This window comes from Rhinoderma darwinii, unplaced genomic scaffold (assembly GCF_050947455.1).
Source record: "Rhinoderma darwinii isolate aRhiDar2 unplaced genomic scaffold, aRhiDar2.hap1 Scaffold_443, whole genome shotgun sequence".
NCBI classification, from domain to species: Eukaryota; Metazoa; Chordata; class Amphibia; order Anura; family Rhinodermatidae; genus Rhinoderma; species Rhinoderma darwinii.
Window position 1 is genome coordinate 200,325 of NW_027463888.1, and position 16,034 is coordinate 216,358.

General features: G+C 40.9%; 35 non-coding genes across 35 annotated transcripts; all 35 read right to left on the reverse strand.

The window, feature by feature from the left end:
* Positions 1–16: 16 nt before the first annotated feature.
* TRNAF-GAA (transfer RNA phenylalanine (anticodon GAA)) lies at positions 17–89 on the reverse strand. Its single transcript has one exon. It is a non-coding gene; the product is annotated as a tRNA-Phe (tRNA).
* Positions 90–437: 348 nt separating this feature from the next.
* On the reverse strand, positions 438–510 carry TRNAF-GAA (transfer RNA phenylalanine (anticodon GAA)). The gene has a single exon. It is a non-coding gene; the product is annotated as a tRNA-Phe (tRNA).
* Positions 511–857: 347 nt separating this feature from the next.
* TRNAF-GAA (transfer RNA phenylalanine (anticodon GAA)) lies at positions 858–930 on the reverse strand. Its single transcript has one exon. It is a non-coding gene; the product is annotated as a tRNA-Phe (tRNA).
* Positions 931–1,278: 348 nt separating this feature from the next.
* On the reverse strand, positions 1,279–1,351 carry TRNAF-GAA (transfer RNA phenylalanine (anticodon GAA)). Its single transcript has one exon. It is a non-coding gene; the product is annotated as a tRNA-Phe (tRNA).
* Positions 1,352–1,698: 347 nt separating this feature from the next.
* Positions 1,699–1,771, reverse strand: TRNAF-GAA (transfer RNA phenylalanine (anticodon GAA)). The gene has a single exon. It is a non-coding gene; the product is annotated as a tRNA-Phe (tRNA).
* Positions 1,772–2,118: 347 nt separating this feature from the next.
* TRNAF-GAA (transfer RNA phenylalanine (anticodon GAA)) lies at positions 2,119–2,191 on the reverse strand. The gene has a single exon. It is a non-coding gene; the product is annotated as a tRNA-Phe (tRNA).
* A 347-nt stretch (positions 2,192–2,538) lies between these two features.
* TRNAF-GAA (transfer RNA phenylalanine (anticodon GAA)) lies at positions 2,539–2,611 on the reverse strand. Its single transcript has one exon. It is a non-coding gene; the product is annotated as a tRNA-Phe (tRNA).
* A 347-nt stretch (positions 2,612–2,958) lies between these two features.
* Positions 2,959–3,031, reverse strand: TRNAF-GAA (transfer RNA phenylalanine (anticodon GAA)). The gene has a single exon. It is a non-coding gene; the product is annotated as a tRNA-Phe (tRNA).
* A 347-nt stretch (positions 3,032–3,378) lies between these two features.
* On the reverse strand, positions 3,379–3,451 carry TRNAF-GAA (transfer RNA phenylalanine (anticodon GAA)). Its single transcript has one exon. It is a non-coding gene; the product is annotated as a tRNA-Phe (tRNA).
* Positions 3,452–3,798: 347 nt separating this feature from the next.
* TRNAF-GAA (transfer RNA phenylalanine (anticodon GAA)) lies at positions 3,799–3,871 on the reverse strand. Its single transcript has one exon. It is a non-coding gene; the product is annotated as a tRNA-Phe (tRNA).
* Positions 3,872–4,219: 348 nt separating this feature from the next.
* On the reverse strand, positions 4,220–4,292 carry TRNAF-GAA (transfer RNA phenylalanine (anticodon GAA)). Its single transcript has one exon. It is a non-coding gene; the product is annotated as a tRNA-Phe (tRNA).
* Positions 4,293–4,639: 347 nt separating this feature from the next.
* Positions 4,640–4,712, reverse strand: TRNAF-GAA (transfer RNA phenylalanine (anticodon GAA)). The gene has a single exon. It is a non-coding gene; the product is annotated as a tRNA-Phe (tRNA).
* A 347-nt stretch (positions 4,713–5,059) lies between these two features.
* Positions 5,060–5,132, reverse strand: TRNAF-GAA (transfer RNA phenylalanine (anticodon GAA)). The gene has a single exon. It is a non-coding gene; the product is annotated as a tRNA-Phe (tRNA).
* A 347-nt stretch (positions 5,133–5,479) lies between these two features.
* On the reverse strand, positions 5,480–5,552 carry TRNAF-GAA (transfer RNA phenylalanine (anticodon GAA)). Its single transcript has one exon. It is a non-coding gene; the product is annotated as a tRNA-Phe (tRNA).
* A 347-nt stretch (positions 5,553–5,899) lies between these two features.
* On the reverse strand, positions 5,900–5,972 carry TRNAF-GAA (transfer RNA phenylalanine (anticodon GAA)). Its single transcript has one exon. It is a non-coding gene; the product is annotated as a tRNA-Phe (tRNA).
* A 348-nt stretch (positions 5,973–6,320) lies between these two features.
* Positions 6,321–6,393, reverse strand: TRNAF-GAA (transfer RNA phenylalanine (anticodon GAA)). Its single transcript has one exon. It is a non-coding gene; the product is annotated as a tRNA-Phe (tRNA).
* Positions 6,394–6,741: 348 nt separating this feature from the next.
* TRNAF-GAA (transfer RNA phenylalanine (anticodon GAA)) lies at positions 6,742–6,814 on the reverse strand. The gene has a single exon. It is a non-coding gene; the product is annotated as a tRNA-Phe (tRNA).
* Positions 6,815–7,161: 347 nt separating this feature from the next.
* On the reverse strand, positions 7,162–7,234 carry TRNAF-GAA (transfer RNA phenylalanine (anticodon GAA)). Its single transcript has one exon. It is a non-coding gene; the product is annotated as a tRNA-Phe (tRNA).
* A 347-nt stretch (positions 7,235–7,581) lies between these two features.
* On the reverse strand, positions 7,582–7,654 carry TRNAF-GAA (transfer RNA phenylalanine (anticodon GAA)). Its single transcript has one exon. It is a non-coding gene; the product is annotated as a tRNA-Phe (tRNA).
* Positions 7,655–8,001: 347 nt separating this feature from the next.
* On the reverse strand, positions 8,002–8,074 carry TRNAF-GAA (transfer RNA phenylalanine (anticodon GAA)). Its single transcript has one exon. It is a non-coding gene; the product is annotated as a tRNA-Phe (tRNA).
* A 347-nt stretch (positions 8,075–8,421) lies between these two features.
* TRNAF-GAA (transfer RNA phenylalanine (anticodon GAA)) lies at positions 8,422–8,494 on the reverse strand. Its single transcript has one exon. It is a non-coding gene; the product is annotated as a tRNA-Phe (tRNA).
* A 347-nt stretch (positions 8,495–8,841) lies between these two features.
* TRNAF-GAA (transfer RNA phenylalanine (anticodon GAA)) lies at positions 8,842–8,914 on the reverse strand. The gene has a single exon. It is a non-coding gene; the product is annotated as a tRNA-Phe (tRNA).
* Positions 8,915–9,261: 347 nt separating this feature from the next.
* TRNAF-GAA (transfer RNA phenylalanine (anticodon GAA)) lies at positions 9,262–9,334 on the reverse strand. Its single transcript has one exon. It is a non-coding gene; the product is annotated as a tRNA-Phe (tRNA).
* Positions 9,335–9,681: 347 nt separating this feature from the next.
* TRNAF-GAA (transfer RNA phenylalanine (anticodon GAA)) lies at positions 9,682–9,754 on the reverse strand. Its single transcript has one exon. It is a non-coding gene; the product is annotated as a tRNA-Phe (tRNA).
* Positions 9,755–10,101: 347 nt separating this feature from the next.
* On the reverse strand, positions 10,102–10,174 carry TRNAF-GAA (transfer RNA phenylalanine (anticodon GAA)). Its single transcript has one exon. It is a non-coding gene; the product is annotated as a tRNA-Phe (tRNA).
* A 347-nt stretch (positions 10,175–10,521) lies between these two features.
* On the reverse strand, positions 10,522–10,594 carry TRNAF-GAA (transfer RNA phenylalanine (anticodon GAA)). The gene has a single exon. It is a non-coding gene; the product is annotated as a tRNA-Phe (tRNA).
* A 347-nt stretch (positions 10,595–10,941) lies between these two features.
* On the reverse strand, positions 10,942–11,014 carry TRNAF-GAA (transfer RNA phenylalanine (anticodon GAA)). The gene has a single exon. It is a non-coding gene; the product is annotated as a tRNA-Phe (tRNA).
* Positions 11,015–11,361: 347 nt separating this feature from the next.
* On the reverse strand, positions 11,362–11,434 carry TRNAF-GAA (transfer RNA phenylalanine (anticodon GAA)). Its single transcript has one exon. It is a non-coding gene; the product is annotated as a tRNA-Phe (tRNA).
* Positions 11,435–12,315: 881 nt separating this feature from the next.
* Positions 12,316–12,388, reverse strand: TRNAF-GAA (transfer RNA phenylalanine (anticodon GAA)). The gene has a single exon. It is a non-coding gene; the product is annotated as a tRNA-Phe (tRNA).
* Positions 12,389–12,735: 347 nt separating this feature from the next.
* On the reverse strand, positions 12,736–12,808 carry TRNAF-GAA (transfer RNA phenylalanine (anticodon GAA)). Its single transcript has one exon. It is a non-coding gene; the product is annotated as a tRNA-Phe (tRNA).
* A 615-nt stretch (positions 12,809–13,423) lies between these two features.
* Positions 13,424–13,496, reverse strand: TRNAF-GAA (transfer RNA phenylalanine (anticodon GAA)). The gene has a single exon. It is a non-coding gene; the product is annotated as a tRNA-Phe (tRNA).
* A 347-nt stretch (positions 13,497–13,843) lies between these two features.
* TRNAF-GAA (transfer RNA phenylalanine (anticodon GAA)) lies at positions 13,844–13,916 on the reverse strand. Its single transcript has one exon. It is a non-coding gene; the product is annotated as a tRNA-Phe (tRNA).
* An 881-nt stretch (positions 13,917–14,797) lies between these two features.
* TRNAF-GAA (transfer RNA phenylalanine (anticodon GAA)) lies at positions 14,798–14,870 on the reverse strand. Its single transcript has one exon. It is a non-coding gene; the product is annotated as a tRNA-Phe (tRNA).
* A 615-nt stretch (positions 14,871–15,485) lies between these two features.
* Positions 15,486–15,558, reverse strand: TRNAF-GAA (transfer RNA phenylalanine (anticodon GAA)). Its single transcript has one exon. It is a non-coding gene; the product is annotated as a tRNA-Phe (tRNA).
* Positions 15,559–15,906: 348 nt separating this feature from the next.
* TRNAF-GAA (transfer RNA phenylalanine (anticodon GAA)) lies at positions 15,907–15,979 on the reverse strand. Its single transcript has one exon. It is a non-coding gene; the product is annotated as a tRNA-Phe (tRNA).
* Between the last annotated feature and the right edge of the window lie 55 nt (positions 15,980–16,034).

Sequence of the window (16,034 nt, forward strand, 5' to 3'; positions counted from 1 at the left end):
TAAGAAAAGTAGTACCTGCTGAAACCCGGGATCGAACCAGGGACCTTTAGATCTTCAGTCTAACGCTCTCCCAACTGAGCTATTTCGGCTTATGCACTTTAAGATCTTGATATTTTTTGCGACTCCGGATCTTTACAGGCTGTCCTTTCTCACTTTTGGATGGATAAAGAGTTGTCGCAACATAATGTAAAATCGTAACACTTTAATAAAAAGGGAGCTTTTGTTACAATCAGAAATTGTAGATTAAAATAGTACTTTGACCATTAAAACTTACAGCAAGCAAGGAGAGGAAATGTGCTCAGCGGAACCCGACATTCAGCCCTGGGGATTCCAGAGACTAAACATCCGGGGAGAAGGGAAGCTTTGAGACACCCCAAAATCCCAAAGAATTTAGATTATTCTGTGACACGATTCATAGTTATAAGAAAAGTAGTACCTGCCGAAACCCGGGATCGAACCAGGGACCTTTAGATCTTCAGTCTAACGCTCTCCCAACTGAGCTATTTCGGCTTATGCACTTTAGATCTTGATATTTTTTGCGACTCCGGATCTTTACAGGCTGTCCTTTCTCACTTTTGGATGGATAAAGAGTTGTCGCAACATAATGTAAAATCGTAACACTTTAATAAAAAGGGAGCTTTTGTTACAATCAGAAATTGTAGATTAAAATAGTACTTTGACCATTAAAACTTACAGCAAGCAAGGAGAGGAAATGTGCTCAGCGGAACCCGACATTCAGCCCTGGGGATTCCAGAGACTAAACATCCGGGGAGAAGGGAAGCTTTGAGACACCCCAAAATCCCAAAGAATTTAGATTATTCTGTGACACGATTCATAGTTATAAGAAAAGTAGTACCTGCTGAAACCCGGGATCGAACCAGGGACCTTTAGATCTTCAGTCTAACGCTCTCCCAACTGAGCTATTTCGGCTTATGCACTTTAAGATCTTGATATTTTTTGCGACTCCGGATCTTTACAGGCTGTCCTTTCTCACTTTTGGATGGATAAAGAGTTGTCGCAACATAATGTAAAATCGTAACACTTTAATAAAAAGGGAGCTTTTGTTACAATCAGAAATTGTAGATTAAAATAGTACTTTGACCATTAAAACTTACAGCAAGCAAGGAGAGGAAATGTGCTCAGCGGAACCCGACATTCAGCCCTGGGGAATCCAGAGACTAAACATCCGGGGAGAAGGGAAGCTTTGAGACACCCCAAAATCCCAAAGAATTTAGATTATTCTGTGACACGATTCATAGTTATAAGAAAAGTAGTACCTGCCGAAACCAGGGATCGAACCAGGGACCTTTAGATCTTCAGTCTAACGCTCTCCCAACTGAGCTATTTCGGCTTATGCACTTTAGATCTTGATATTTTTTGCGACTCCGGATCTTTACAGGCTGTCCTTTCTCACTTTTGGATGGATAAAGAGTTGTCGCAACATAATGTAAAATCGTAACACTTTAATAAAAAGGGAGCTTTTGTTACAATCAGAAATTGTAGATTAAAATAGTACTTTGACCATTAAAACTTACAGCAAGCAAGGAGAGGAAATGTGCTCAGCGGAACCCGACATTCAGCCCTGGGGAATCCAGAGACTAAACATCCGGGGAGAAGGGAAGCTTTGAGACACCCCAAAATCCCAAAGAATTTAGATTATTCTGTGACACGATTCATAGTTATAAGAAAAGTAGTACCTGCTGAAACCCGGGATCGAACCAGGGACCTTTAGATCTTCAGTCTAACGCTCTCCCAACTGAGCTATTTCGGCTTATGCACTTTAGATCTTGATATTTTTTGCGACTCCGGATCTTTACAGGCTGTCCTTTCTCACTTTTGGATGGATAAAGAGTTGTCGCAACATAATGTAAAATCGTAACACTTTAATAAAAAGGGAGCTTTTGTTACAATCAGAAATTGTAGATTAAAATAGTACTTTGACCATTAAAACTTACAGCAAGCAAGGAGAGGAAATGTGCTCAGCGGAACCCGACATTCAGCCCTGGGGATTCCAGAGACTAAACATCCGGGGAGAAGGGAAGCTTTGAGACACCCCAAAATCCCAAAGAATTTAGATTATTCTGTGACACGATTCATAGTTATAAGAAAAGTAGTACCTGCCGAAACCTGGGATCGAACCAGGGACCTTTAGATCTTCAGTCTAACGCTCTCCCAACTGAGCTATTTCGGCTTATGCACTTTAGATCTTGATATTTTTTGCGACTCCGGATCTTTACAGGCTGTCCTTTCTCACTTTTGGATGGATAAAGAGTTGTCGCAACATAATGTAAAATCGTAACACTTTAATAAAAAGGGAGCTTTTGTTACAATCAGAAATTGTAGATTAAAATAGTACTTTGACCATTAAAACTTACAGCAAGCAAGGAGAGGAAATGTGCTCAGCGGAACCCGACATTCAGCCCTGGGGATTCCAGAGACTAAACATGCGGGGAGAAGGGAAGCTTTGAGACACCCCAAAATCCCAAAGAATTTAGATTATTCTGTGACACGATTCATAGTTATAAGAAAAGTAGTACCTGCCGAAACCCGGGATCGAACCAGGGACCTTTAGATCTTCAGTCTAACGCTCTCCCAACTGAGCTATTTCGGCTTATGCACTTTAGATCTTGATATTTTTTGCGACTCCGGATCTTTACAGGCTGTCCTTTCTCACTTTTGGATGGATAAAGAGTTGTCGCAACATAATGTAAAATCGTAACACTTTAATAAAAAGGGAGCTTTTGTTACAATCAGAAATTGTAGATTAAAATAGTACTTTGACCATTAAAACTTACAGCAAGCAAGGAGAGGAAATGTGCTCAGCGGAACCCGACATTCAGCCCTGGGGAATCCAGAGACTAAACATCCGGGGAGAAGGGAAGCTTTGAGACACCCCAAAATCCCAAAGACTTTAGATTATTCTGTGACACGATTCATAGTTATAAGAAAAGTAGTACCTGCTGAAACCCGGGATCGAACCAGGGACCTTTAGATCTTCAGTCTAACGCTCTCCCAACTGAGCTATTTCGGCTTATGCACTTTAGATCTTGATATTTTTTGCGACTCCGGATCTTTACAGGCTGTCCTTTCTCACTTTTGGATGGATAAAGAGTTGTCGCAACATAATGTAAAATCGTAACACTTTAATAAAAAGGGAGCTTTTGTTACAATCAGAAATTGTAGATTAAAATAGTACTTTGACCATTAAAACTTACAGCAAGCAAGGAGAGGAAATGTGCTCAGCGGAACCCGACATTCAGCCCTGGGGATTCCAGAGACTAAACATCCGGGGAGAAGGGAAGCTTTGAGACACCCCAAAATCCCAAAGAATTTAGATTATTCTGTGACACGATTCATAGTTATAAGAAAAGTAGTACCTGCCGAAACCTGGGATCGAACCAGGGACCTTTAGATCTTCAGTCTAACGCTCTCCCAACTGAGCTATTTCGGCTTATGCACTTTAGATCTTGATATTTTTTGCGACTCCGGATCTTTACAGGCTGTCCTTTCTCACTTTTGGATGGATAAAGAGTTGTCGCAACATAATGTAAAATCGTAACACTTTAATAAAAAGGGAGCTTTTGTTACAATCAGAAATTGTAGATTAAAATAGTACTTTGACCATTAAAACTTACAGCAAGCAAGGAGAGGAAATGTGCTCAGCGGAACCCGACATTCAGCCCTGGGGATTCCAGAGACTAAACATGCGGGGAGAAGGGAAGCTTTGAGACACCCCAAAATCCCAAAGAATTTAGATTATTCTGTGACACGATTCATAGTTATAAGAAAAGTAGTACCTGCCGAAACCCGGGATCGAACCAGGGACCTTTAGATCTTCAGTCTAACGCTCTCCCAACTGAGCTATTTCGGCTTATGCACTTTAAGATCTTGATATTTTTTGCGACTCCGGATCTTTACAGGCTGTCCTTTCTCACTTTTGGATGGATAAAGAGTTGTCGCAACATAATGTAAAATCGTAACACTTTAATAAAAAGGGAGCTTTTGTTACAATCAGAAATTGTAGATTAAAATAGTACTTTGACCATTAAAACTTACAGCAAGCAAGGAGAGGAAATGTGCTCAGCGGAACCCGACATTCAGCCCTGGGGAATCCAGAGACTAAACATCCGGGGAGAAGGGAAGCTTTGAGACACCCCAAAATCCCAAAGAATTTAGATTATTCTGTGACACGATTCATAGTTATAAGAAAAGTAGTACCTGCCGAAACCAGGGATCGAACCAGGGACCTTTAGATCTTCAGTCTAACGCTCTCCCAACTGAGCTATTTCGGCTTATGCACTTTAGATCTTGATATTTTTTGCGACTCCGGATCTTTACAGGCTGTCCTTTCTCACTTTTGGATGGATAAAGAGTTGTCGCAACATAATGTAAAATCGTAACACTTTAATAAAAAGGGAGCTTTTGTTACAATCAGAAATTGTAGATTAAAATAGTACTTTGACCATTAAAACTTACAGCAAGCAAGGAGAGGAAATGTGCTCAGCGGAACCCGACATTCAGCCCTGGGGAATCCAGAGACTAAACATCCGGGGAGAAGGGAAGCTTTGAGACACCCCAAAATCCCAAAGAATTTAGATTATTCTGTGACACGATTCATAGTTATAAGAAAAGTAGTACCTGCCGAAACCTGGGATCGAACCAGGGACCTTTAGATCTTCAGTCTAACGCTCTCCCAACTGAGCTATTTCGGCTTATGCACTTTAGATCTTGATATTTTTTGCGACTCCGGATCTTTACAGGCTGTCCTTTCTCACTTTTGGATGGATAAAGAGTTGTCGCAACATAATGTAAAATCGTAACACTTTAATAAAAAGGGAGCTTTTGTTACAATCAGAAATTGTAGATTAAAATAGTACTTTGACCATTAAAACTTACAGCAAGCAAGGAGAGGAAATGTGCTCAGCGGAACCCGACATTCAGCCCTGGGGATTCCAGAGACTAAACATCCGGGGAGAAGGGAAGCTTTGAGACACCCCAAAATCCCAAAGAATTTAGATTATTCTGTGACACGATTCATAGTTATAAGAAAAGTAGTACCTGCTGAAACCCGGGATCGAACCAGGGACCTTTAGATCTTCAGTCTAACGCTCTCCCAACTGAGCTATTTCGGCTTATGCACTTTAGATCTTGATATTTTTTGCGACTCCGGATCTTTACAGGCTGTCCTTTCTCACTTTTGGATGGATAAAGAGTTGTCGCAACATAATGTAAAATCGTAACACTTTAATAAAAAGGGAGCTTTTGTTACAATCAGAAATTGTAGATTAAAATAGTACTTTGACCATTAAAACTTACAGCAAGCAAGGAGAGGAAATGTGCTCAGCGGAACCCGACATTCAGCCCTGGGGAATCCAGAGACTAAACATCCGGGGAGAAGGGAAGCTTTGAGACACCCCAAAATCCCAAAGAATTTAGATTATTCTGTGACACGATTCATAGTTATAAGAAAAGTAGTACCTGCCGAAACCCGGGATCGAACCAGGGACCTTTAGATCTTCAGTCTCACGCTCTCCCAACTGAGCTATTTCGGCTTATGCACTTTAGATCTTGATATTTTTTGCGACTCCGGATCTTTACAGGCTGTCCTTTCTCACTTTTGGATGGATAAAGAGTTGTCGCAACATAATGTAAAATCTTAACACTTTAATAAAAAGGGAGCTTTTGTTACAATCAGAAATTGTAGATTAAAATAGTACTTTGACCATTAAAACTTACAGCAAGCAAGGAGAGGAAATGTGCTCAGCGGAACCCGACATTCAGCCCTGGGGAATCCAGTGACTAAACATCCGGGGAGAAGGGAAGCTTTGAGACACCCCAAAATCCCAAAGAATTTAGATTATTCTGGGACACGATTCATAGTTATTAGAAAAGTAGTACCTGCCGAAACCCAGGATCGAACCAGGGACCTTTAGATCTTCAGTCTAAAGCTCTCCCAACTGAGCTATTTCGCCTTATGCACTTTAAGATCTTGATATTTTTTGCGACTCCGGATCTTTACAGGCTGTCCTTTCTCACTTTTGGATGGATAAAGAGTTGTCGCAACATAATGTAAAATCGCAACACTTTAATAAAAAGGGAGCTTTTGTTACAATCAGAAATTGTAGATTAAAATAGTACTTTGACCATTAAAACTTACAGCAAGCAAGGAGAGGAAATGTGCTCAGCGGAACCCGACATTCAGCCCTGGGGAATCCAGAGACTAAACATCCGGGGAGAAGGGAAGCTTTGAGACACCCCAAAATCCCAAAGAATTAAGATTATTCTGTGACACGATTCATAGTTATAAGAAATGTAGTACCTGCCGAAACCCGGGATCGAACCAGGGACCTTTAGATCTTCAGTCTAACGCTCTCCCAACTGAGCTATTTCGGCTTATGCACTTTAAGATCTTGATATTTTTTGCGACTCCGGATCTTTACAGGCTGTCCTTTCTCACTTTTGGATGGATAAAGAGTTGTCGCAACATAATGTAAAATCGTAACACTTTAATAAAAAGGGAGCTTTTGTTACAATCAGAAATTGTAGATTAAAATAGTACTTTGACCATTAAAACTTACAGCAAGCAAGGAGAGGAAATGTGCTCAGCGGAACCCGACATTCAGCCCTGGGGAATCCAGAGACTAAACATCCGGGGAGAAGGGAAGCTTTGAGACACCCCAAAATCCCAAAGAATTTAGATTATTCTGTGACACGATTCATAGTTATAAGAAAAGTAGTACCTGCCGAAACCCGGGATCGAACCAGGGACCTTTAGATCTTCAGTCTAACGCTATCCCAACTGAGCTATTTCGGCTTATGCCCTTTAGATCTTGATATTTTTTGCGACTCCGGATCTTTACAGGCTGTCCTTTCTCACTTTTGGATGGATAAAGAGTTGCCGCAACATAATGTAAAATCGTAACACTTTAATAAAAAGGGAGCTTTTGTTACAATCAGAAATTGTAGATTAAAATAGTACTTTGACCATTAAAACTTACAGCAAGCAAGGAGAGGAAATGTGCTCAGCGGAACCCGACATTCAGCCCTGGGGAATCCAGAGACTAAACATCCGGGGAGAAGGGAAGCTTTGAGACACCCCAAAATCCCAAAGAATTTAGATTATTCTGTGACACGATTCATAGTTATAAGAAAAGTAGTACCTGCCGAAACCCGGGATCGAACCAGGGACCTTTAGATCTTCAGTCTAACGCTCTCCCAACTGAGCTATTTCGGCTTATGCACTTTAGATCTTGATATTTTTTGCGACTCCGGATCTTTACAGGCTGTCCTTTCTCACTTTTGGATGGATAAAGAGTTGCCGCAACATAATGTAAAATCGTAACACTTTAATAAAAAGGGAGCTTTTGTTACAATCAGAAATTGTAGATTAAAATAGTACTTTGACCATTAAAACTTACAGCAAGCAAGGAGAGGAAATGTGCTCAGCGGAACCCGACATTCAGCCCTGGGGAATCCAGAGACTAAACATCCGGGGAGAAGGGAAGCTTTGAGACACCCCAAAATCCCAAAGAATTTAGATTATTCTGTGACACGATTCATAGTTATAAGAAAAGTAGTACCTGCCGAAACCCGGGATCGAAACAGGGACCTTTAGATCTTCAGTCTAACGCTCTCCCAACTGAGCTATTTCGGCTTATGCACTTTAGATCTTGATATTTTTTGCGACTCCGGATCTTTACAGGCTGTCCTTTCTCACTTTTGGATGGATAAAGAGTTGTCGCAACATAATGTAAAATCGTAACACTTTAATAAAAAGGGAGCTTTTGTTACAATCAGAAATTGTAGATTAAAATAGTACTTTGACCATTAAAACTTACAGCAAGCAAGGAGAGGAAATGTGCTCAGCGGAACCCGACATTCAGCCCTGGGGAATCCAGAGACTAAACATCCGGGGAGAAGGGAAGCTTTGAGACACCCCAAAATCCCAAAGAATTTAGATTATTCTGTGACACGATTCATAGTTATAAGAAAAGTAGTACCTGCCGAAACCCGGGATCGAACCAGGGACCTTTAGATCTTCAGTCTAACGCTATCCCAACTGAGCTATTTCGGCTTATGCCCTTTAGATCTTGATATTTTTTGCGACTCCGGATCTTTACAGGCTGTCCTTTCTCACTTTTGGATGGATAAAGAGTTGCCGCAACATAATGTAAAATCGTAACACTTTAATAAAAAGGGAGCTTTTGTTACAATCAGAAATTGTAGATTAAAATAGTACTTTGACCATTAAAACTTACAGCAAGCAAGGAGAGGAAATGTGCTCAGCGGAACCCGACATTCAGCCCTGGGGAATCCAGAGACTAAACATCCGGGGAGAAGGGAAGCTTTGAGACACCCCAAAATCCCAAAGAATTTAGATTATTCTGTGACACGATTCATAGTTATAAGAAAAGTAGTACCTGCCGAAACCCGGGATCGAACCAGGGACCTTTAGATCTTCAGTCTAACGCTCTCCCAACTGAGCTATTTCGGCTTATGCACTTTAGATCTTGATATTTTTTGCGACTCCGGATCTTTACAGGCTGTCCTTTCTCACTTTTGGATGGATAAAGAGTTGCCGCAACATAATGTAAAATCGTAACACTTTAATAAAAAGGGAGCTTTTGTTACAATCAGAAATTGTAGATTAAAATAGTACTTTGACCATTAAAACTTACAGCAAGCAAGGAGAGGAAATGTGCTCAGCGGAACCCGACATTCAGCCCTGGGGAATCCAGAGACTAAACATCCGGGGAGAAGGGAAGCTTTGAGACACCCCAAAATCCCAAAGAATTTAGATTATTCTGTGACACGATTCATAGTTATAAGAAAAGTAGTACCTGCCGAAACCCGGGATCGAAACAGGGACCTTTAGATCTTCAGTCTAACGCTCTCCCAACTGAGCTATTTCGGCTTATGCACTTTAGATCTTGATATTTTTTGCGACTCCGGATCTTTACAGGCTGTCCTTTCTCACTTTTGGATGGATAAAGAGTTGTCGCAACATAATGTAAAATCGTAACACTTTAATAAAAAGGGAGCTTTTGTTACAATCAGAAATTGTAGATTAAAATAGTACTTTGACCATTAAAACTTACAGCAAGCAAGGAGAGGAAATGTGCTCAGCGGAACCCGACATTCAGCCCTGGGGATTCCAGAGACTAAACATCCGGGGAGAAGGGAAGCTTTGAGACACCCCAAAATCCCAAAGAATTTAGATTATTCTGTGACACGATTCATAGTTATAAGAAAAGTAGTACCTGCCGAAACCCGGGATCGAACCAGGGACCTTTAGATCTTCAGTCTAACGCTCTCCCAACTGAGCTATTTCGGCTTATGCACTTTAGATCTTGATATTTTTTGCGACTCCGGATCTTTACAGGCTGTCCTTTCTCACTTTTGGATGGATAAAGAGTTGTCGCAACATAATGTAAAATCGTAACACTTTAATAAAAAGGGAGCTTTTGTTACAATCAGAAATTGTAGATTAAAATAGTACTTTGACCATTAAAACTTACAGCAAGCAAGGAGAGGAAATGTGCTCAGCGGAACCCGACATTCAGCCCTGGGGAATCCAGTGACTAAACATCCGGGGAGAAGGGAAGCTTTGAGACACCCCAAAATCCCAAAGAATTTAGATTATTCTGTGACACGATTCATAGTTATTAGAAAAGTAGTACCTGCCGAAACCCGGGATCGAACCAGGGACCTTTAGATCTTCAGTCTAACGCTCTCCCAACTGAGCTATTTCGGCTTATGCACTTTAGATCTTGATATTTTTTGCGACTCCGGATCTTTACAGGCTGTCCTTTCTCACTTTTGGATGGATAAAGAGTTGTCGCAACATAATGTAAAATCGTAACACTTTAATAAAAAGGGAGCTTTTGTTACAATCAGAAATTGTAGATTAAAATAGTACTTTGACCATTAAAACTTACAGCAAGCAAGGAGAGGAAATGTGCTCAGCGGAACCCGACATTCAGCCCTGGGGATTCCAGAGACTAAACATCCGGGGAGAAGGGAAGCTTTGAGACACCCCAAAATCCCAAAGAATTTAGATTATTCTGTGACACGATTCATAGTTATAAGAAAAGAAGTACCTGCCGAAACCCGGGATCGAACCAGGGACCTTTAGATCTTCAGTCTAACGCTCTCCCAACTGAGCTATTTCGGCTTATGCACTTTAGATCTTGATATTTTTTGCGACTCCGGATCTTTACAGGCTGTCCTTTCTCACTTTTGGATGGATAAAGAGTTGTCGCAACATAATGTAAAATCGTAACACTTTAATAAAAAGGGAGCTTTTGTTACAATCAGAAATTGTAGATTAAAATAGTACTTTGACCATTAAAACTTACAGCAAGCAAGGAGAGGAAATGTGCTCAGCGGAACCCGACATTCAGCCCTGGGGAATCCAGTCACTAAACATCCGGGGAGAAGGGAAGCTTTGAGACACCCCAAAATCCCAAAGAATTTAGATTATTCTGGGACACGATTCATAGTTATAAGAAAAGTAGTACCTGCTGAAACCCAGGATCGAACCAGGGACCTTTAGATCTTCAGTCTAACGCTCTCCCAACTGAGCTATTTCGGCTAATGCACTTTAGATCTTGATATTTTTTGCGACTCTGGATCTTTACAGGCTGTCCTTTCTCACTTTTGGATGGATAAAGAGTTGTCGCAACATAATGTAAAATCGTAACACTTTAATAAAAAGGGAGCTTTTGTTACAATCAGAAATTGTAGATTAAAATAGTACTTTGACCATTAAAACTTACAGCAAGCAAGGAGAGGAAATGTGCTCAGCGGAACCCGACATTCAGCCCTGGGGATTCCAGAGACTAAACATCCGGGGAGAAGGGAAGCTTTGAGACACCCCAAAATCCCAAAGAATTTAGATTATTCTGTGACACGATTCATAGTTATAAGAAAAGTAGTACCTGCCGAAACCCGGGATCGAACCAGGGACCTTTAGATCTTCAGTCTAACGCTCTCCCAACTGAGCTATTTCGGCTTATGCACTTTAGATCTTGATATTTTTTGCGACTCCGGATCTTTACAGGCTGTCCTTTCTCACTTTTGGATGGATAAAGAGTTGTCGCAACATAATGTAAAATCGTAACACTTTAATAAAAAGGGAGCTTTTGTTACAATCAGAAATTGTAGATTAAAATAGTACTTTGACCATTAAAACTTACAGCAAGCAAGGAGAGGAAATGTGCTCAGCGGAACCCGACATTCAGCCCTGGGGAATCCAGTCACTAAACATCCGGGGAGAAGGGAAGCTTTGAGACACCCCAAAATCCCAAAGAATTTAGATTATTCTGGGACACGATTCATAGTTATAAGAAAAGTAGTACCTGCTGAAACCCAGGATCGAACCAGGGACCTTTAGATCTTCAGTCTAACGCTCTCCCAACTGAGCTATTTCGGCTAATGCACTTTAGATCTTGATATTTTTTGCGACTCCGGATCTTTACAGGCTGTCCTTTCTCACTTTTGGATGGATAAAGAGTTGTCGCAACATAATGTAAAATCGTAACACTTTAATAAAAAGGGAGCTTTTGTTACAATCAGAAATTGTAGATTAAAATAGTACTTTGACCATTAAAACTTACAGCAAGCAAGGAGAGTTAATGTGCTCAGCGGAACCCGACATTCAGCCCTGGGGAATCCAGAGACTAAACATCCGGGGAGAAGGGAAGCTTTGAGACACCCCAAAATTTTTTGCGACTCCGGATATTTACAGGCTGTCCTTTCTCACTTTTGGATGGATAAAGAGTTGTCGCAACATAATGTAAAATCGTAACACTTTAATAAAAAGGGAGCTTTTGTTACAATCAGAAATTGTAGATTAAAATAGTACTTTGACCATTAAAACTTACAGCAAGCAAGGAGAGGAAATGTGCTCAGCGGAACCCGACATTCAGCCCTGGGGAATCCAGAGACTAAACATCCGGGGAGAAGGGAAGCTTTGAGACACCCCAAAATTTTTTGCGACTCCGGATATTTACAGGCTGTCCTTTCTCACTTTTGGATGGATAAAGAGTAGCCGCAACATAATGTAAAATCGTAACACTTTAATAAAAAGGGAGCTTTTGTTACAATCAGAAATTGTAGATTAAAATAGTACTTTGACCATTAAAACTTACAGCAAGCAAGGAGAGGAAATGTGCTCAGCGGAACCCGACATTCAGCCCTGGGGAATCCAGTCACTAAACATCCGGGGAGAAGGGAAGCTTTGAGACACCCCAAAATCCCAAAGAATTTAGATTATTCTGGGACACGATTCATAGTTATAAGAGAAGTAGTACCTGCCGAAACCCGGGATCAAACCAGGGACCTTTAGATCTTCAGTCTAACGCTCTCCCAACTGAGCTATTTCGGCTTATGCACTTTAGATCTTGATATTTTTTGCGACTCCGGATCTTTACAGGCTGTCCTTTCTCACTTTTGGATGGATAAAGAGTTGTCGCAACATAATGTAAAATCTTAACACTTTAATAAAAAGGGAGCTTTTGTTACAATCAGAAATTGTAGATTAAAATAGTACTTTGACCATTAAAACTTACAGCAAGCAAGTAGAGGAAATGTGCTCAGCGGAACCCGACATTCAGCCCTGGGGAATCCAGTGACTAAACATCCGGGGAGAAGGGAAGCTTTGAGACACCCCAAAATCCCAAAGAATTTAGATTATTCTGGGACACGATTCATAGTTATAAGAAAAGTAGTACCTGCCGTAACCCGGGATCGAACCAGGGACCTTTAGATCTTCAGTCTAACGCTCTCCCAACTGAGCTATTTCGGCTTATGCACTTTAAGATCTTGATATTTTTTGCGACTCCGGATCTTTACAGGCTGTCCTTTCTCACTTTTGGATGGATAAAGAGTTGTCGCAAAATAATGTAAAATCTTAACACTTTAATAAAAAGGGAGCTTTTGTTACAATCAGAAATTGTAGATTAAAATAGTACTTTGACAATTAAAACTTACAGCAAGCAAGGAGAGGAAATGTGCTCAGCGGAACCCGACATTCAGCCCTGGGGAATCCAGAGACTAAACATCCGGGGAGAAGGGAAGCTTTGAGACACCCCAAAATTTTTTGCGACTCCGGATCTTTACAGGCTGTCCTTTCTCACTTTTGGATGGATAAAGAGTTGTCGCAACATAATGTAAAATCGTAACACTTTAATAAAAAGGGAGCTTTTGTTACAATCAGAAATTGTAGATTAAAATAGTACTTTGACCATTAAAACTTACAGCAAGCAAGGAGAGGAAATGTGCTCAGCGGAACCCGACATTCAGCCCTGGGGAATCCAGAGACTAAACATCCGGGGAGAAGGGAAGCTTTGAGACACCCCAAAATCCCAAAGAATTTAGATTATTCTGTGACACGATTCATAGTTATAAGAAAAGTAGTACCTGCCGAAACCCGGGATCAAACCAGGGACCTTTAGATCTTCAGTCTAACGCTCTCCCAACTGAGCTATTTCGGCTTATGCACTTTAGATCTTGATATTTTTTGCGACTCCGGATCTTTACAGGCTGTCCTTTCTCACTTTTGGATGGATAAAGAGTTGCCGCAACATAATGTAAAATCGTAACACTTTAATAAAAAGGGAGCTTTTGTTACAATCAGAAATTGTAGATTAAAATAGTACTTTGACCATTAAAACTTACAGCAAGCAAGGAGAGGAAATGTGCTCAGCGGAACCCGACATTCAGCCCTGGGGAATCCAGTCACTAAACATCCGGGGAGAAGGGAAGCTTTGAGACACCCCAAAATCCCAAAGAATTTAGATTATTCTGGGACACGATTCATAGTTATAAGAAAAGTAGTACCTGCCGAAACCCAGGATCGAACCAGGGACCTTTAGATCTTCAGTCTAACGCTCTCCCAACTGAGCTATTTCGGCTAATGCACTTTAGATCTTGATATTTTTTGCGACTCCGGATCTTTACAGGCTGTCCTTTCTCACTTTTGGATGGATAAAGAGTTGTCGCAACATAATGTAAAATCGTAACACTTTAATAAAAAGGGAGCTTTTGTTACAATCAGAAATTGTAGATTAAAATAGTACTTTGACCATTAAAACTTACAGCAAGCAAGGAGAGGAAATGTGCTCAGCGGAACCCGACATTCAGCCCTGGGGAATCCAGAGACTAAACATCCGGGGAGAAGGGAAGCTTTGAGACACCCCAAAATTTTTTGCGACTCCGGATATTTACAGGCTGTCCTTTCTCACTTTTGGATGGATAAAGAGTTGTCGCAACATAATGTAAAATCGTAACACTTTAATAAAAAGGGAGCTTTTGTTACAATCAGAAATTGTAGATTAAAATAGTACTTTGACCATTAAAACTTACAGCAAGCAAGGAGAGGAAATGTGCTCAGCGGAACCCGACATTCAGCCCTGGGGAATCCAGAGACTAAACATCCGGGGAGAAGGGAAGCTTTGAGACACCCCAAAATTTTTTGCGACTCCGGATATTTACAGGCTGTCCTTTCTCACTTTTGGATGGATAAAGAGTAGCCGCAACATAATGTAAAATCGTAACACTTTAATAAAAAGGGAGCTTTTGTTACAATCAGAAATTGTAGATTAAAATAGTACTTTGACCATTAAAACTTACAGCAAGCAAGGAGAGGAAATGTGCTCAGCGGAACCCGACATTCAGCCCTGGGGAATCCAGTCACTAAACATCCGGGGAGAAGGGAAGCTTTGAGACACCCCAAAATCCCAAAGAATTTAGATTATTCTGGGACACGATTCATAGTTATAAGAAAAGTAGTACCTGCCGAAACCCGGGATCAAACCAGGGACCTTTAGATCTTCAGTCTAACGCTCTCCCAACTGAGCTATTTCGGCTTATGCACTTTAGATCTTGATATTTTTTGCGACTCCGGATCTTTACAGGCTGTCCTTTCTCACTTTTGGATGGATAAAGAGTTGTCGCAACATAATGTAAAATCGTAACACTTTAATAAAAAGGGAGCTTTTGTTACAATCAGAAATTGTAGATTAAAATAGTACTTTGACCATTAAAACTTACAGCAAGCAAGGAGAGGAAATGTGCTCAGCGGAACCCGACATTCAGCCCTGGGGAATCCAGAGACTAAACATCCGGGGAGAAGGGAAGCTTTGAGACACCCCAAAATTTTTTGCGACTCCGGATATTTACAGGCTGTCCCTTCTCACTTTTGGATGGATAAAGAGTTGCCGCAACATAATGTAAAATCGTAACACTTTAATAAAAAGGGAGCTTTTGTTACAATCAGAAATTGTAGATTAAAATAGTACTTTGACCATTAAAGCTTACAGCAAGCAAGGAGAGGAAATGTGCTCAGCGGAACCCGACATTCAGCCCTGGGGAATCCAGTCGACTAAACATCCGGGGAGAAGGGAAGCTTTGAGACACCCCAAAATCCCAAAGAATTTAGATTATTCTGGGACACGATTCATAGTTATTAGAAAAGTAGTACCTGCCGAAACCCGGGATCGAACCAGGGACCTTTAGATCTTCAGTCTAACGCTCTCCCAACTAAGCTATTTCGGCTTATGCACTTTAAGATCTTGATATTTTTTGCGACTCCGGATCTTTACAGGCTGTCCTTTCTCACTTTTGGATGGATAAAGAGTTGTCGCAACATAATGTAAAATCGTAACACTTTAATAAAAAGGGAGCTTTTGTTACAATCAGAAATTGTAGATTAAAATAGTACTTTGACCATTAAAACTTACAGCAAGCAAGGAGAGGAAATGTGCTCAGCGGAACCCGACATTCAGCCCTGGGGAATCCAGAGACTAAACATCCGGGGAGAAGGGAAGCTTTGAGACACCCCAAAATCCCAAAGAATTTAGATTTTTCTGGGACACGATTCATAGTTATAAGAAAAGTAGTACCTGCCGAAACCCGGGATCGAACCAGGGACCTTTAGATCTTCAGTCTAACGCTCTCCCAACTGAGCTATTTCGGCTTATGCACTTTAAGATCTTGATATTTTTTGCGACTCCGGATCTTTACAGGCTGTC